Source organism: Balaenoptera musculus, chromosome 11 (assembly GCF_009873245.2).
Source record: "Balaenoptera musculus isolate JJ_BM4_2016_0621 chromosome 11, mBalMus1.pri.v3, whole genome shotgun sequence".
Lineage (NCBI taxonomy): Eukaryota > Metazoa > Chordata > Mammalia > Artiodactyla > Balaenopteridae > Balaenoptera > Balaenoptera musculus.
In genome coordinates this window covers 58,327,125-58,344,401 of record NC_045795.1, presented here as the reverse complement: position 1 = coordinate 58,344,401, position 17,277 = coordinate 58,327,125, and the positions used below count along the sequence as shown (strand labels likewise).

The window sequence follows — 17,277 nt, the reverse complement described above, 5'->3', positions numbered from 1 at the left end:
GCTTATATCTAAGCCACGTTTTAATATTAAGAAGCCTTGGGACTTCCCTGGTTGCACAGTGGTTAGGAATCTGCCTGCCAGTGCAGGGGATGGGGGTTCGATCCCCGGTCCGGGAAGATCCACATGCCGCAGAGCGACTAAGCCCCTGCGCCATAACTACTGAGCCTGGGCCATAGAGCCCGCGAGTCACAACTACTGAAGCCAGCACGCCTAGAGCCTGTGCTCTGCCAACAAGAAAAGCCACCACAATGAGAAGTCCGCACACCGCAACCAAGAGTAGCCCCTGCTCACCGCAACTAGAGAAAGCCCGTGCGCAGCAACCAAGACCCAACACATACAAAAAAAAAAAAAAAGAAGTAATGCCTTACACTTATTACCATAGAATTAATTTGGCCCTGGTAATGTTCAAATAAATGCCTGTCTCCCAGTGCCCCATTTCCCACCACCTCCTGGGACCACAGGGCAGGTGTGGGAGCACTGGACGGCCTGGGGCATCATTCATGAAGCCAGGGACCTTGTGAACAGTGGCCCTTCCATCGATAAAACTCACAAACACCAACAAGCAGGAAAAACAGACCCTTTGAGAATGTGGTCCGGGCAGCTTAAAGCACAGGTGCAGCCTCAGGAAAGGAGCTTCCCTCAGCACTGGATGCTGATCAGCTCTGCTTCCAGGTAGAAGCTACATGGAGCTGCCAGCCCCCCACCGCTCCTGCAGTTCACCGTCCTTCCCCGGGGGCAGGGGCTGGTGTCAGCTACTAGGATGAGTTTGAACTCTGAAGGAACCCAGAGGGGCTCTCCTGTCTGCTTCTGTGGACAGCCCTCCCCGTCCCCACCGCAAGCTCATAGAGGGCAGATTGGAGCTCAGGGGAGATTCTCCTCAAGGAGCTTAGCTGTGGGCCTGGAGTTGAGAAGGTGCCCAGAGATTCCCTGTAGGATGGACAGTCTCTGGGAGGATAGTTCCCTGTGTGCCAGGGTGTCCTGGCAGTGTCAGAACCAAAGGCAGAAGCCTGGTCACCAGGAGCGGGGGGCCTATGAGGCTGGGTGTGTGTGTGTATTTCACTTTACCCCTGCATAGCACCTTCTCCCCAATCCTCAGAGTTTTGTTCTGTTTTGTTTTTTCCCCTCAAGGCTGCTAAAGAGGAATTAATAATGGAATCTTAAGGTTGGATAAGGGGAGTGATCAGAGGTACAGGATGTGAAAAGTGTGGAGATTTTTTACCACAGAATTCCCTGTTCGGTGGCCAGAGTGTTTCCAGAAGAGAGTACGGGCTAAGGCCACCCACTCAGGGCCGTTACTGCTGACTACAGGAGTATTCTGTCCATGGCAGAGCCTCTCAGGCCTCCTGCGGTGGAGGCTGGTGCAGGAGGGAGAAGATACCTGCCTTCAGCTCGGGCAGCCTCTGGGCGCCACGATGATGTGATTGCTCCACTGCCAGGGTGGGCTTCCCGTTTCCCTGAGCCAGCAGCCTCCTGGCTTCTCATCCTCAGTTCTGGGGTGTGTTAGGAACAGGACTTGAGTCAGGATTTCCCTGTGTCTGGGTCCACTTGCCAGAGAGAGGGGCCTGATGGGCAACCTCTGGCAGCAAAATGGCCTTGGACATCTGAAGGTTTCCTTTGCTTCTCCCTCTGAATGAAGGGTGTTGTGGTCCAGAGGCCTGGGGGCCCGGCATTGGCAGGAACCAGTATAGGAGGAGACAGGGGACCAGGAGCCCTTTGGGGGCCTCAGTTTCTTCCTCTGTAAAATGAGAGATTAAACTAGATGTCCTTTGAGGTGCCATTTAGCTCCAAACATGGATGATGCCTGAATAATTCTGAGGTTGGACCCCAGCCCTGGTGTTGACCTCTTCTTCTCATGGGTAGCTAAGAGGGTGTGAGGGCGAAGTGGTTCTCAGCACTGACTCTCACTGCTCCCTAGACCAAATCCAAGGTGGGACCCAGACCAAGAAGTTTTTAAAAACGAAGTCTCTCTAGATATCGCAGTGTGTAGCCAGGACTGAGAACCACAGGGCTAGAAGGCTGAGGGAACAGGACCTGCGCTTACCCAGATATCCCTGCATCTGTGGAACTGCTACTCTTTGAGATAGTCCTAAAATAGAAGACTTTGGTGAACTTCAGCTGGGAAATGATATATGTAATATGCCCCTCTTGGAGGATCTTTCCACAGAGAAGCTTCTTTTAATTCATTAAAACTGAGATGTGAACTTCCCCAGCTTGTTCGAATATTCAGTAATTCCTTAACACTATCATATTACTGATCCAAGGTACATAAAATGGGAAAACCTGAGTTAGAAATATAAAAAGTCTGGAATCCTTAAATGTCTTTTTTGCAAAAGTGAACATTGAGCTGCGGGACCTGTGAGGGCATTTTTGATCATCGTGAAGGGGCTGTGAGTCTCTGCCAGGGCTTGGTGTGTGTATTTCTAAAGCTAAGAGTGGGACACTTGTCCCTTTCCTTACAATAATGGTGGGAGACTTGATGGATGCTGAAGACTTCGAACTTGGATGAAAAATATTGATAGAAGAAGTTAAGACTATTACTGCCAACTTAAAAAAAAGTTTTCTTTCTGGTCCTTGGGGGATAAAAAATATATATGATAAAAAAATATATGAAATATAATATATTTTATATAACAGCCATACTGCCAACTTCTACAGGTAACCATGGTTATCATTTTGGTGTATCTTCTACTCTCTTTGAGTATTATTTTTCATCTTGATCTTTTGTTAGCACTTTTATGAATTCATCAGTTTTTCATTAGAGTTCTGAAAATGCTTATTCATTCAGTTCAGCAGTACAGTCAGTTACCAGAAACCTGTGCTTGTCAGTCTTTTCCATGAATTCCTTGAAGATGAAACCCTTTTATAGGAACATATTTGCAAAAGCATCAGAGTACACCCAGAACTGACTGTAAATGACAAAAGACTTAAAAATGACCACGGTTAAAGATTTGATGAAAGTTCATAATAATGCAGTTGACAAGAAAATTAGTTATTTCTGAGATATACATTTTAAAGTAATAACTAGAATTATGACTTATAACATTATACCAGAACATATAAGATTTTTAGAAATTTCATATAATGTCTGAAACATTTATATTAACATATTTCAATACAAATAACCCAATGAAAGTTTAGTATTAGTTGTTTTGTTTGTTTCTTTTTCATACTGCAGGTTCTTATTAGTCATCAGTTTTATACACATCAGTGTATACATGTCAATCCCAATCGCCCAATTCAGCACACCACCATCCCCACCCCACCACAGTTTTCCCCCCTTCTTTGAGTATTATTTTAAAGAGTTGTATACCGAACATGCAGTTTTGCAGTCTGATTTGTTTTACTTCACTTTTTGTCAAAGCAAGTTTCCATGTGTACATCTCTAAAAAGATCTTCATCGCTGTACTTTCAATGCTCAATACCATGACGTTGATAATCATCTCCCTGCTTGTGGACTTCAGGTCATTTCCACTTTGGGGCTGTTTTCAGTGGCATGGGGCCAGCTTCTGATCATCCATGGAAATGGAGATCAGAGTGCCTGGTGAAGTGGGAATCAGGCAAGCTCACAAGCACAAATTCCTTCAGCCTCTTCATCAAAAATTTAACTGCAGCTATGCTTGAGGGCCCAGAGTGTGGGTGTAGGAGGAGTTTCCTCTTGTCTGTCTTCACTCTACTATGAGCATGTCATCAGGCAGGCCGTGGAGAGAAGGGGGTTCCAGGAGAGCCCACACATGGGTCAGTTCTCCTCGGAAGAACCAAGACCTCAAGTCCCTGGAGGTTAAGACTCAGAGGGGAATCTCTAAGTGAAGGGGCTAAGGCCAGAGAAGCGGTTTGACCTTCTCAAGGTCACTCAGAGCCGGGCTAGAGCCCAGGTCTCCTAGTTCTTCACTCCCCCACCCCAACCCTGCAGGTCCCATCAGACACTGTGGCTTCTTCATATACTTGAGGCCTTTGGTGCAGCTTGGAGTGGTGGAGAAAAGGCACAGGGTTTGAAATCAGAACGAGGTTTGTGCCAGACTAGCTACCGTGCAGCTTTGAGTAAGCACTCTAGTGCTCTGAAGCCCAGGCCCCTCATCTGTAAAATGGGCTTATACTAAGGGGTTGCTACGAGGAGCAAAAGGAATGTTGGAGGTGAAACCACTTGGTACACCAAAGGTGGTATAAGAATGGGGGTTTGACAGAGAACCCACAAAAATAAGTTTTCTTTTTGTCAGGACCTAAAACAAACAGTAAGGAAGTCATCGATGTATTTCATTCAGTACCTGACTAGGAGGTGCTTCTGGGACTCTAAATGTGGACCAAGTGTAGACAGATTCTAACCTAAAGTAGTTTTCTTGCTCCTTTAGATCTCTCTTCTCACCAGGCAGGAAATACCCAGCCCGTAGGAGATGTTTGCCGTCTGTGTGCCCTGGGCCTCCTTGCTGAATGCTGGCTGGGTGAGAAGGCAGCCCCACTCAGCCGCAGCTCCTGAGGTCTAATGATGGGGTACCCCGGGAAATCACCCTGCCGAAGGTCTGGGTGAAGCCCTCAGGTTCTCGGGCTCAGCCGGAGAAGAGAAGAGGTTAACCCAGTTTTGGAATCAGAACTGGGAATCAGGACTTCCAGCCCTTGGAGCCTGCAGGGAATTTGATACCCTCTCTTGTGGGCACCTCCCTCACGGAGCAGCTCCTGCTACATACACGAGCCAGGCTCTGTAGGGCTGGCTGGGGGGGAGCAGAGGGGTTTAAATAATCCGCTGGTCCCAACCAGACCAAGCAGGAGGTGGTCCAAAAACAGGGGGTTGGAAGGGGTAGGACGGGGGTGGGGGAACTGATAGGCCTCACAAAGAAGTGAGCAAAGGCCTTAGCAGTTTCATGGGCCAGGGAGAGAAATGTGCTTCAGATGGGCCTCAAAGATGCTGACAGTCCCCTCGGAAGAGGTCCGGGAGGCTAGCCCTCCCTCCTTGCCAGGGTGCTGACGTAGAAGCAGGGTGCTTCCGGTTTCCTCAAGGCCTGGTGCCTGAGCCACCTGGGCTTTCTTTGCTTGGATTGTTTTTTTGATGTGACTGCTAAAGTGTTTCCATCTGGGGCGTTCGGGGTGCAATCCCTGTATTGTCTGAATGTGTCTACATAGGCCTGCATCTGATGGGCCACCTGGCCTGAGAGTGAGGATGGAGCAAGGGTTTGTGGGTGACCCCCAGGCTGCCCTTCTCTGTGTGTCCCCCCCACACCGTGTGCACATATTCTTGGAAGTGGCCTTGGGGCTCCAGAACTGCTTACTGAGAGGGAGCCAGAAGGTTCTTTAAGGTAGCAGCCGGTGAACTCAGGGCTGAAGGGGGGTAAGAGTGAAAGGTGGGGAGAGGGCCTCCGCTGGTCTCCAGGCCTTGACTAGTTCTGAACGAACATGGGTCTCCTTTGGCTAGGGCCTGAGTCTTATTCCCCGTGGCTTTGGAATTCTTTTTTTTTTTAATTAATTAATTTAATTTATTTATTTTTGGCTGCATTGGGTCTTCGTTGCTGCACACGGACTTTCTCTAGTTGCGGCGAGCGGGGGCTACTCTTCGTTGCGGTGCGCGGGCTTCTCATCGCGGTGGCTTCTCTTGTTGTGGAGCACGGGCTCTAGGCACACGGGCTTTAGTAGTTGTGGCACGTGGGCTCAGTAGTTGTGGCGCACGGGCTTAGTTGCTCCGCGGCATGTGGGATCTTCCCGGACCAGGGCTCGAACCCGTGTCCCCTGAATTGGCAGGTGGATTCTTAACCACTGCGCCACCAGGGAAGCCCGGCTTTGGAATTCTTGAGGGAGGTTTTTGGACTGATGGAACTGTTGTGTCCTGATTGTGGTGGTGGTTCTATGCACATGTTCAGACTCATAGAACTGTATACAAAAATTTTAGTTTTACTGAAAAAATAATAGAAAAAATAGTTAAAAAATAATAATAAGAAGAGGCAAAAGCAGTCTAGTAGAAGGAACGACGTGAGCAAAGCCCTAAAGGCAAAGGTGAGCTATCAAAGTTGCCTGGGAGGGAGTTGGGGGAAACCTTCTGGAAATGGGGGAGGCAGAGCCTGGAAATGGGGCACGAGTGGTGTAGCCAGCAGGGGATTTGTGTTATTATCCTGAGGACAGAGCGGGCAATGGAAGGACTTTGGAGCTTGGAGAGGTGGGACTGTGTTTGCATTTTAGAGAGCAGTTTCCAAGGGAGGGGAGACTCCGGGCTGTGGGGTGGAGGGGGAGCGTCTGGGGAACGATTACGATCCCAGTGGACCAGAGGGTGGAATGGCCCTGTGGCTGGCCAGAGGGAGCAGGGGAGGGAGATATTTGGGCAGGAGAACCTCCGACCCTTGGCAACCTGAGGGCAAGTCAAGAGCAACTTCTGTTTCTTGCTCAGGCATCTGGGTACAGAGGTTTCTGTGCCTTTCTCCTCTCTCCTCATCTTTATTTTATTTATCTTTTTTTTTTTTAATTAATTAATTTATTTATTTTTTATTTATTTATGGCTGTGTTGGGTCTTCGTTTCTGTGCAAGGGCTTTCTCTAGTTGCGGCAAGTGGGGGCCACTCTTCATTGCGGTGCGCGGGCCTCTCACTATCGCGGCCTCTCTTGTTGCGGAGCACAGGCTCCAGACGCGCAGGCTCAGTAATTGTGGCTCACGGGCCTAGTTGCTCCGTGGCATGTGGGATCTTCCCAGACCAGGGCTCGAACCCGTGTCCCCTGCATTGGCAGGCAGATTCTCAACCACTGCACCACCAGGGAAGCCCTATTTTATTTATCTTATGGGGCCCTTTAACTAGTCACATTTAGAAGTAACCATGATATAGAAGGTACTTATTTAGAAAAGATACTAACCATTTCAGCTGTATAAAATGGATCACTATGGTATATTCTTAAGAGCCACGGTGAAGTGTTTGACATTTCTCCCTTCATCCTCTGGATTGGTTTTGCCACTGTAATCATAAAAATTGGCTAGAGATAGTTGCAATAATGAGTGAGGACGGTGTTATTTATGCCCCTCCAGCCGCCTTGCCTGCAGCCCCTGAGGCCCTCTGCCAGCTGGCGCAGCCACAGAGGTCCCCTTCCTCCTGGCCCCCAGGCCCTGCTGGAGGGTGGGCAGGGCTGCGGCTGCTCCAGCTCTCCTGGCCCAGCTTCCCTGCCTGCCATGGGCTTGGCCTTGGGTTTCTGCTAAGTGGCCGCAGGAAGGGGCTGTGTCACATGCTGTTTACTTGCGGCCAGTTTTTGTTTGGCTTTCAAGGGTATGTGCTTGCAATGAGCAAACAGCTTCTTCCAGAACCATCTGGAGAATTCAAATCCTTCCATCTTGGCCTGGGCAGCATGGTCATGGTTCCACGTTTAGAAGCCAAGTCGGGTAGGGGTTTTTACAGAAATGCCCTCAGCCAAAGAACTGGTCAAAGGCAGCAGAAGGGGTTAGGGCTAGAAGAGAGAAAGGGAGAGAAAAAAGAGAAGAGTAACAGCTGGAGGTGTATGGATGTGAGACGGGTAGGCTGAGGCTCAGAGACAAAAAGGACGGCCCCGGGGAGGCCCTTTCACCCCTCGGCACGCGTGTGGAGCCCACAGGTGCCCCTCGAAGTCTGAGCATGCCAGGCGGGGGACACAGGATCGGAGCTGCGCTGGGCACAGTGCTCTGGGCTGGGTTTCAGCAGCGTGCTGCCCTCTGGCAGAGCAGTGATGCCTTCCGCTGGCCTGGCTGCCTAGGGCCAACTGCCACTGCCTCTGGGCGCTTCCTGTGTCCCCGTGTCTGCCCTGTGCTCCTGCCAGGGAGCTTTATCAGCAGAACAGACTTGGTTGTCCAGCGGCTGGCCTTGCCTCTGTCCAGACTGGTTTCGCACCAATGCTGTGAGTTGCCTTCCAGTGCACTAGGCACTGGAGAATTCTCAAGACATTCTGTCTCTTATATCTCAGTCTCCACGTTTCCTGAAAGGAGTTTATCCATGAAAGTCCAATCCTCCATTCCAAGTTTCCTTCATATACACACACAGGCAACTTATACCTCCCTCAGTAATTTCTACAACCTAAGTACGTAGTGCAGCAGTGTTGCGTATGGTCATGTTCTCATCTGGACTGTAAACTAAAGGCAGAGGTCATGCCTTTCTTCTTCATTCTGGCCACGATTTAAAACTTTGCTTTTGTACTTTTAAATGCTTGGGGTCTTATTTGAGGTGGGAAGGGAAGACCCACAGGCAGTTAAACCTCTAAACTTAGAAGGTCATAATTTCAAAAAGTACAGGATCCGTAACCCCCTTCATCCTTTTCGCCAAAGGAAATGAAGGAACTCCAGCCCCAAGGATAATGTGATAACTGGTTTCCAGCCAGGTGGATGGAAGAGGCGGGGGGAGTAACGGACTCACGCTGTGCCCAGGCTGGGATGAGGGCTTTGGGTCGTGCTGCCTGGGATGCCTGGGCCCAGTGGAGGTGGAGGCTGCAGCCAGTTTGAGGGCTGGAGGCTGGGATGGCCGGTGAATGGGCCATTTGGATGCCCATCCCTGTGCTGGGAGGAGAGTGGGGGCAGGGCACACAGGCCTCTTTCTCCAGGACAAAGTGGCTCTGTTGTCTGTTCACACAGAAGCTCAGTGTGTACCTGTTGGGGGACCTGGTTCCCGGCTGGGGAACTGGCCACCGGCAGCGGTGGCCTCCTGGACAGTACTCCCTCCCGGCCTCCCTTCACACCCAGCCACTGTTTGCAGGCCCCAGTCCGAGTCAGCTCCTACAGTTCTGTCTCACCCTCCTTCCCCCTGCTCTCCCCACTTCTCCTGATGCCCTAGAGATCCTGTTGCAACTACAAAGATGCTATTGTATTCCTTCCTTTCAGAACATTCTCTCTTGAAACTCTAGTTAAAATCCTCTCATTTCCCTTTGGGAAGGGCGTAGGGAGGGCTGGGCAATGCCACCCTGTTCAGCCGCTTCTCTGGGTGTCAGGAAAGGCTCCTGGTCCTTGTTCACATTCACCCGTCTCCTGGGGAGCGGCCCAGGGTGACTGGCCTTAAACTCTAATTGTCACAATACCTTACTTGGTATGGTTTTAAAGCATGAAGGATTCAGAGGTGAGTTGTAATCAGAACTGAATTCCAACCCTGCTTATCACCTGGGGCAAGTCAGTGAACCTTTAACCTCTCGGCCTCTGTTTCCCCTAAGATAACACTGCCTCCTTGTGGGGTTGTGTGTTCGACCCGTAATGAGCATAAAGCACCTCATACAATAGTCATCAGCACATAGTAAGTGCTCAGTTAATGGGAGCTGCGGTTACCTTGTCCCTAGACAACAGGTAGAAGGTGCAGCAAGGAGATGCAGCAAGGCCTGGGCCACCAGGACTGTTAGTAGGATCCTTCAGTGCATCAGGGGAGCAGGAGTTGGGGGGGTATCCTTGGACCCTAGCTCCCATGCAGAAGGGGTTCTGGAGTGGGGGAATTGGGGGAATATGTGCTATAAAGGGCCTGCCTTTATATAAGCCATATGGATCTATCCCTATAATGGTGAATGAGAGAGAGGCAGAATCAAATGGTACCAGGTCAAGGGTACCAGTTCAAGGATTCTTGACCGGGATCCATGCCTAGAATTCAGAGGAGCCCTAAACTTGGATGAAGAAAAGTCCCATCTTTATTTTCTCTAATCTCTAACGGAAATTCAGCATTTCTTCAATAATGAATGTAGGCACTGACCACAGTAGTGTTAGCAAGACCTGTGACTTTGTCACCAAGAGGAATCACAGAGATTTTACAACATGAGAGTAGAAGCAGATCCTTTGAATTATAGTCTTTACTCCTCACTACTTTGAAAGTGCATTGGTTATTAGATGTGCTGACAGATCTCATTATTTAATGTGTTAATAAAGAAGCACATGTATTATTATATCACAAATTTGTTTTTTGGAATATTTTGATGACTGTGTTTCAGTATAATTGATTGCCTTTGTAACCCTATGCCTTTTATTTATACATTAAAAAAAAAAAAAAGCATCCTGAGAAAGAGTCATGTCTTCACCAGGTGGCTGAAGTAGTCTTTGGTACTAAAAAGATTCAGAAGCCCTGCTTCTGTGTAGATGTTCGTCTGTGTGATCTGATCTTGGAATATGCCAAGAGTCCCCTTTGTCTAAAAATGTCTTTCCTCACCTTCTACTCCGGGATCATTAAAAAATAATCTTCAACAAACTTCTAGTGAGTGCTGGCCTCTGTGCTGGCTGAGGGAAGATCATTCCCCCTTAGAACTAATAACAACAAATATTTGTGTTGGGCTTTGTAGCTTTCTTATCCATTATCTCATTGAATCTTTAATCCTTCAAGTGTTAAGGCTGGTATCATTAGATCCATTTTAGAGAGCAATAAGTAAAGTAACTTAGAGATCAGAGATGCTGTAATTGCTGAGGCATGCAGTGCGTAAGTATGAAGGACTTTAAGGTGGGCCCTACAACCAGAAATCTGAGTCTCTTTCCACTTGATCAACCTGAAAATTCTCACACTTAGATGCAGCTGTTTTCTTTTGGTGGCATCTATGGAAATTTTCTGTTGAAAGTAAATATTCTTGGAAATTAGTTTCTTGTGTAGAGCGTTGCCCTGAGGGTCTGGGTCCCGGGAGTGTCTTGTTTAGACGTAGGGGAGGGAAGGGCAGGGGCTGGAGTAGGAGCCCTGGGAGTGGGCGAGATCTGGATTCGTGGAGAGGACAGAGGACAGCCTTGAGGGGCGTGAGGGCAGGAGACGCAGGCAGTGGGGTGTGTTGGAGTTTGACTCTCCTTGTGTGTTTTGCTTGGGGAGCCTCTAACACTTATGCCAGACATCAAAGCAGCATCGCCATGACGGGGCTGAGAGAGTCCCGATCTCTGCAAGCCTCTGAGGAGACTGCCTGGATTGGGCCAAGAGGGCGTGCAATGGGCAAGCAGAGCATTTTCTTTGTATCGTGAAAACAGAGACCCGCTCCCCTTCTCTGGCTCTGAGAGGGTCCCTGTGACACCAAGGGGTACTTCCTGTCATCTCTTGTCACTGGCTACGGCTTTCTCCCTGGTTAGATAGCGAACCACTGGATAGCTCTCCCCAGAGCTCCCAATGTGGCACAGACGTAGAACTCAACAGGTATCTTCACTGGATGGTAGCCTCCACATCTTATATTTAAATCTCTCCAGCCCAGTACGACTTTCTGAGATGATGGAAATGTTCTCCTCTGCGCTGTCCACCACGGTGGCCACTACTCCCAGGTGACTGTTGAGTACCTGAAATGTGGTTAGAACAACCAGGAATGGAAATTTTTAACTTTAATTAATTTAATGTAAATAGTCACACGTGGCTCATGGCTCTCATATTGGACAGTGCAGCTCTGGACCAAGAAGTATAAACTGAAGTGCTTATGGAGCCTGGGCTGCTGGCATAAGTGAAAGAAGTGGGCTGGGTATAATGAAGAAAAAACCAATCTATGTTTTGTTTTCTCAAGTTGTCTTGAGCTGTGGTCAGAGAAGTGTTTATCTCCTATGAAAAACAATAAAGCAAGTGAGATTCCAAAGGCAACCGTCCTTCCTTCTCTTGGGAGACAGACAATAGGGAGTGGTGGAGCCTGTGGTGAATGGCAGAGAGCATATCATTGAGAGAGGGAGCCATACTCGACTCCGGCCATATGAGAATGTGGGCCCAAGTGGTGGCTAGAACTTCCCCCTTTTCAGAGGAAGCCGGAAATCTGGATTTTTGTGGGAAATATCCTGGTTTTTAAACATTGGCTCGAATTTATTCAAAACATTTCAAGCCAAACAGAACACATCTGCAGGCCAGATTTGGCCCAAGGATCCCAGTTTACAAACTCTCCTCTAGGCCTTATTCTGGAGAAGTCCATATGACCTGCTATGACTGGGATGGATTTAAGGCAAAGAGTGAGGTGGATTTTCCCCTTAGTGTCCCTAATTGACTCAGCCCCGTGTTGTCACGGGTTTGGTTGGAATTGGGGGGAAGTGTGTATGTAGGACACAGACCTGCTCCCCCCCCCCACCACCAACTCTTCTCTGGGGCCGTGTCCTTGCCTCTGAGCAGCCAGAGAGTAGAAATCTCTGGAAGGCTGGAACAGAATGGCCCAGAGAGAAACTTTAGTTTTTCAGCCTCAATCCCCACTCTCAGGCCTGAGAGCAAAATGTATGGCTGTTAATACCAAGGCAGCCAGAGAAAATTTCCAACAAATGGCGGGGTCTCGAATATTCCATCAGGCCTGCGGTGTTCCCACACTAGTGCTCTTGTGAGCCGGAACAAAATGGTAATTCAGTTATGGGTATGGAGGGGGCTCTTGGGGCAGCCAGTGGGGCTGGAAAAACCCCAACATATAATCAGCATAGAGATTGGAGCAGAGCAACCAGTCGGCAGGGAGGGGGAGAGAAAGCACACGTCGTTTAGCCCCCTCCCATCTCGGGAGTCGGGGGTTCGCACGCCCACCTGATGGGCATGTGTTCTGAGCGCAGGTTCCAGGAACCCTGCCATGGAGGTAACCCCATGGGTCCTGCTAGAAAATTATGATCAGTTATGAGTAAACATAACTATATTTCAGGTTCTGTTTTGAATGTTTTACCTACAACAGCTCATATAACTTTCACAGTACTTGGTGGAGTGATATTATTTTTATGAGTGAGAAGTCACATTTTTTTCCCCACCACAATGTCACCATCATAAGGGGAGTGACTTTTGTCTGTTTTGTTCATGATGTTTCACTTCTGCCTGGAGAGTGCTTGGCTCAGGAATATCTGCTCAATGAGCTAGTGAATGGTCCACCCTATGAGGGGGGGTGCCATTCTTATCGCCACGGTACAGGTGAGGAAATGGAGGCCCAAGTTCACACAGCCAGGAGGCAGTGGAGCTGGAATCAACATCCAGGCAGCGTGGCTCTGAACCTGTGTGTCATTAAGGGGCTGGTGGTGGTAGGTGAGCGTGGGGAGCTGCTGCATCCCTCTGGGCCCAGAGATGAAGCTTGCCAAACAGCTTGGGGACTGGGGGAAGGTCGTGGTGAGCAGATTTGCCCTGGGGGTTGGCCCTGAGGTCAGGGACTGAGTGGGGCCCCCGGGGTCATTTGGATGTGGGTGTTCAGTCCCTTGCTCAGCCTATGCCCGTGGGCTGTGAGCCGTCCTCACTAAGCCTGAGGGCAGGGGGCTCCCTGGAGAGTGTGCACAAACCCCAAGAGGCGGTTTGTCTTTCTGATGACAAGTAGGTCACTCTGTCCTGGAGCGGAGACCTGGCAGCTGTGCCCCTGCGGTGGGAAGACATCTTAAAGACTGTATGGCCCATCCCTGCAGCAGCCAGGGTAGGGACTGTATTAGTTTCCCCTCGCTGCTGTCATAAATTACCATAGACTTCGTGGGCTAAAACAACACAAATTTGTTCTCTTACAGTTCTGGTCAGAAGTCCGAAATCAGTTTCATTGGGCTGAGGTTAAGGTGTTAGCAGGGCTGCTTCCTTCTAGAGGCTCTAGGGTAGAATCCTTTTCCTTGTCTTTTCCAGCTTCTAGTAGCCACCTGTATTCCTTGGCTTGTGGCCCCATCTTCTGTCTTCAAATGGCACCACTCCAATCTCTGCTTCCATCATCATACTGCCTTTTCCTCTTCTGTAGTCAAGTGTTCTTTCGCCTCCCTCTTATAAAGACACTTGTCATTACATTTAGGGCTCACCCAAGTAATCCAGGATAATTTCCCCATCTCAAGATCCTTAATTTAATCACATCGGCGAAGTCCCTCTTTGCACATAGAGTAACTTTCACAGGTCCCAGGCATTAGGTCCTGGATGTCTTTGGGAGCCCTTATTCAGTTTACCATAGGAGTCATCTAGCTTCTGCTTTGAGGATCATGAATTACTCCCCCCTCATCAGCTGGCCCTGTGAGGTCAGGCTCGGGCTGTGCTCTCCTAGGGGTCCTGTGGGACCAATGTGACTTCAAATTCCCAAATCAGTAGTAATTAGATATTTAACAAATAACTTCCAGAGTTAGGTTGACAGCTCTTCAATCAAGTTCTTTTTTGAGTCTGTGGAAACACAGGGAGCTGCAGAATCTCAGAAGTAGAAGGAACTTAGAGAGCGTATAAACCAGGGGTCTCAAACTGGTGGCCCCTGGGCCAAATTAACCAGATTCTCCAGGCTTGGTCCTTGATGCTAAGGAGAGATGAAGGAATCTGGGAAATTGTCTTTCAAGACAACAGCCTCATCTACAAGTCTGTGTATTTCCACATAATTCTATTTTGCATGTCAGAAGTTAGAAGGTCTAACTCCTTGCACCGTTTTGTAACATTCTTCTATATCATGCCCAGATAGATGGATAAGATGCAGCTCAGGGTCTCAGGAATGCAAGCAGGAATTAATACTTTGTAAACACTGTCCTTCTTACACTTGTTTCAGAGTGCTGCTCCCAAGAGATGAACTGTATAATCATCTAACAAGTGGCTAAGGTTATGGACAATTTCATTTTAGATGTATTTGGGGATAGAATGGGGGCATAGAGGACACTGAAGACTAATTTCTCCTCCTTGCTAGTTTTGCCTTTTAAAGTCTTGCCCTGGACACATCTCCCTGACCAAATTTTACATTTTCTTGCAGACGGGGAAAAATCTTTCTTTCTTTCTTTCTTTCTTTCTTTCTTTCTTTCTTTCTTTCTTTCTTTCTTCCTTCCTTCCTTCCTTCCTTCCTTCCTTCCTTCCTTCCTTCCTTCCTTCCTTCCTTCCTTCCTTCCTTCCTTCCTTTCTTTCTTTCTTTCTTTCTTTCTTTCTTCTTCTTTCTTTCTTTCTTTCTTTCTTTCTAACATCTTTATTGGAGTATAATTGCTTTACAATGGTGTGTTAGTTTCTGCTTTATAACAAAGTGAATCAGTTATACATATACATATATCCCCATATCCCCTCCCTCTTGCATCTCCCTCCCTCCCACCCTCCCTATCCCACCCCTCTAGGTGGTCACAAAGCACAGAGCTGATCTCCCTGTGCTATGCGGTTGCTTCCCACTAGCTATCTATTTTACGTTTGGTAGTGTATATATGTCCATGCCACTCTCATTCTTTTGTCATGCACTGGTGAGGTACCCAGCGGATGCCTGTCCCAGGAGGGAGATGGAGTTCAGCCACATTTTCCTGCCTAGGAGAGCTCTCTCCTTGGTTCCTCTTCCTTGTTTCCACCTCTGCCCCTCCCCCGGTGTGTCCACCGGACACACATCCCAGATGTTCCAGTGTTGGGAACACCCAGCACCAGATCTTCTCCTTGGCAGAACTCTGTCTAACCAGGGCTCTGGCACGTTTGCTTATTTATTCATGAATACAGAGCTGCAGATGGGGGAAACATCGATTGACTTTATCCCTTTCAAAGAGGAGAGCTGGGATTCAAGGTGGGGCGGGGGCGACAGCTCCTGACTTCCAGGAACACCTGATTTTGCCAGGAGCTTCAGTGAGAAATTAGGGAAACAACGTAGGTAAAGGTGAAGGTGGGGCCCTCGGGTTGTCATCAGAGGGCTGGCATTGGGGGGTGTCTGGGGCAACATTACTTTAAAAAATTTACATGACCAGTGAGAGGGCAGTCAAGCTTGCTTTGGAGAAAGAATTTCTGCGGGCTAGAGAGGCTTCCTGCCAACTGGATCCTAGGCTCACTTCTTCCTCTTATCCTTCAGGCTGCTGCCCCTCTCCTCAGGCACCCTTTTTCCCACCTGAGGCTGTGTTTCCTCAAGGCCCCCAGCTGCCCTTGAGGCAGCTCCCTGACCTTTTTCAAGGTCGCACACACACCCCTCTCTTTTTTGGATTCTTCTTATTACCAGAAACTGCACAACACGGAAACTCTGCTGATTAGAAATCTGGTGTTAATTATTGCTAGTCTTCTTCCAAATGTGAATGGAGCTAAGTGGGTCTGCATTCAGACATTCCTCCCCCAGAATCTCTTGGTAGACGGTCCAAGTGTTTCTCAAGACACATGGTCTCAGAGGCTGAGTGTGCTACTGGAATTTCCCAACTCTGTGGTTTTATTTGTTTGAGACAAAAGACTCAGCCTCTTTTCTAAGGTTGGAGGAAAAATAGATGTGTATACATTTCTTTCTTTCTTAAGGGATTTTCAAGGGTAGTTTTGATCTAGACTTCATTTTTGCCTAATTTTCTCTATTAGAATCTAACTCTCCCGTCAGTTGGAACCCCATCGCACTGCAATTTTTATGCTTGCCTTTGTGTTTGTGTTGACAGCTGCATTGGTCCAAGTGATCTGGTGCTGAGGAGTAAACCATTTGGAAACACTGTATGTCTGAAACTGCTCTTATTTTACCCTCACAGTGGGATTGATAGTTTGGCTGAGTATAAAATTCTAAGGCAGAATATAAAATTCTAAGCCAGAAATCATTTTCTGTCAGATTTTGAAGGATTTGCTCAATTGTGCTGTAGCCTTCCATGTCGCAGTAATGAGGCCAAAGCCTTTCTTATTCTTGATTACTTTGTATAAAACCTGTTTCAGTTTTTTTCTTTCTCTCTGGAAACTTGTAGGGTATTTCCCCCAGTGTTCTGAAATTTCACAATGATGGTGTCTTGGTTTGTCTTCACCTGGGTTCCCAGTAGCTGAGCCTGAGGCAGAAGGTTTGTGTGCTATTGTGTTTTTGTTGTTGTTTTTTAAAAATTTATTTATTTATTTTTGGCTGTGTTGGGTCTTCGTTTCTGTGCGAGGGCTTTCTCTAGTTGCGGCGAGCAGGGCCACTCTTCATCGCAGTGCGCAGGCCTCTCACTGTCGCGCCCTCTCCTGTTGTGGAGCACAGGCTCCAGACGCGCAGGCTCAGTAGTTGTGGCTCACGGGCCCAGTTGCTCCGCGGCATGTGGGATCTTCCCAGACCAGGGCTCAAACCCGTGTCCCCTGCATTGGCAGGCAGATTCTCAACCACTGCACCACCAGGGAAGCCCTGTGCTATTGTTTTGTTGGAGAGTGAGTGCAAGCTCAAGGAACACACAGAGACGCAGGGAGAGATGTTGAGAGGATCCATTTTTAAGCTGGCTGCTGCTAAGTGTAATTGACTGCAGGATCTTACAGCCCTACCAAGACGCTGCACAAATTGAATTCAGGACCACTTGAATTTATCCACTGGGTTCATTCTCCCAGTGATCAAAGGTTTGCTCCACTCGACCTGAATTTTGCTGTGCTTCCAGGTTGTGTACTCGTGGGTACCACCCACCTGCTAGTCATGGGGGCCAGGGGAAGGGCAGGTGAGAGGCATAGCAACTGTGGTTAGGCTTTCAGGATGTGCCTATTGGTGGCTTAAAGAGCCTCAAGTAGCCACTGCTGTGGAAGCTTTGGCTTTTAATGGCTGCAGCAACAAACTGACTCCATGACTATGGGGA

The 17,277-nt window shown here is 48.5% G+C and overlaps 1 protein-coding gene across 4 annotated transcripts in view; it reads left to right on the top strand.

Moving 5' to 3' along the window:
• Positions 1–17,277, top strand: part of GASK1A (golgi associated kinase 1A) — an 85,907-nt gene that overhangs the window by 33,590 nt on the left and 35,040 nt on the right. The gene's annotated exons all lie outside the window — the stretch shown is intronic.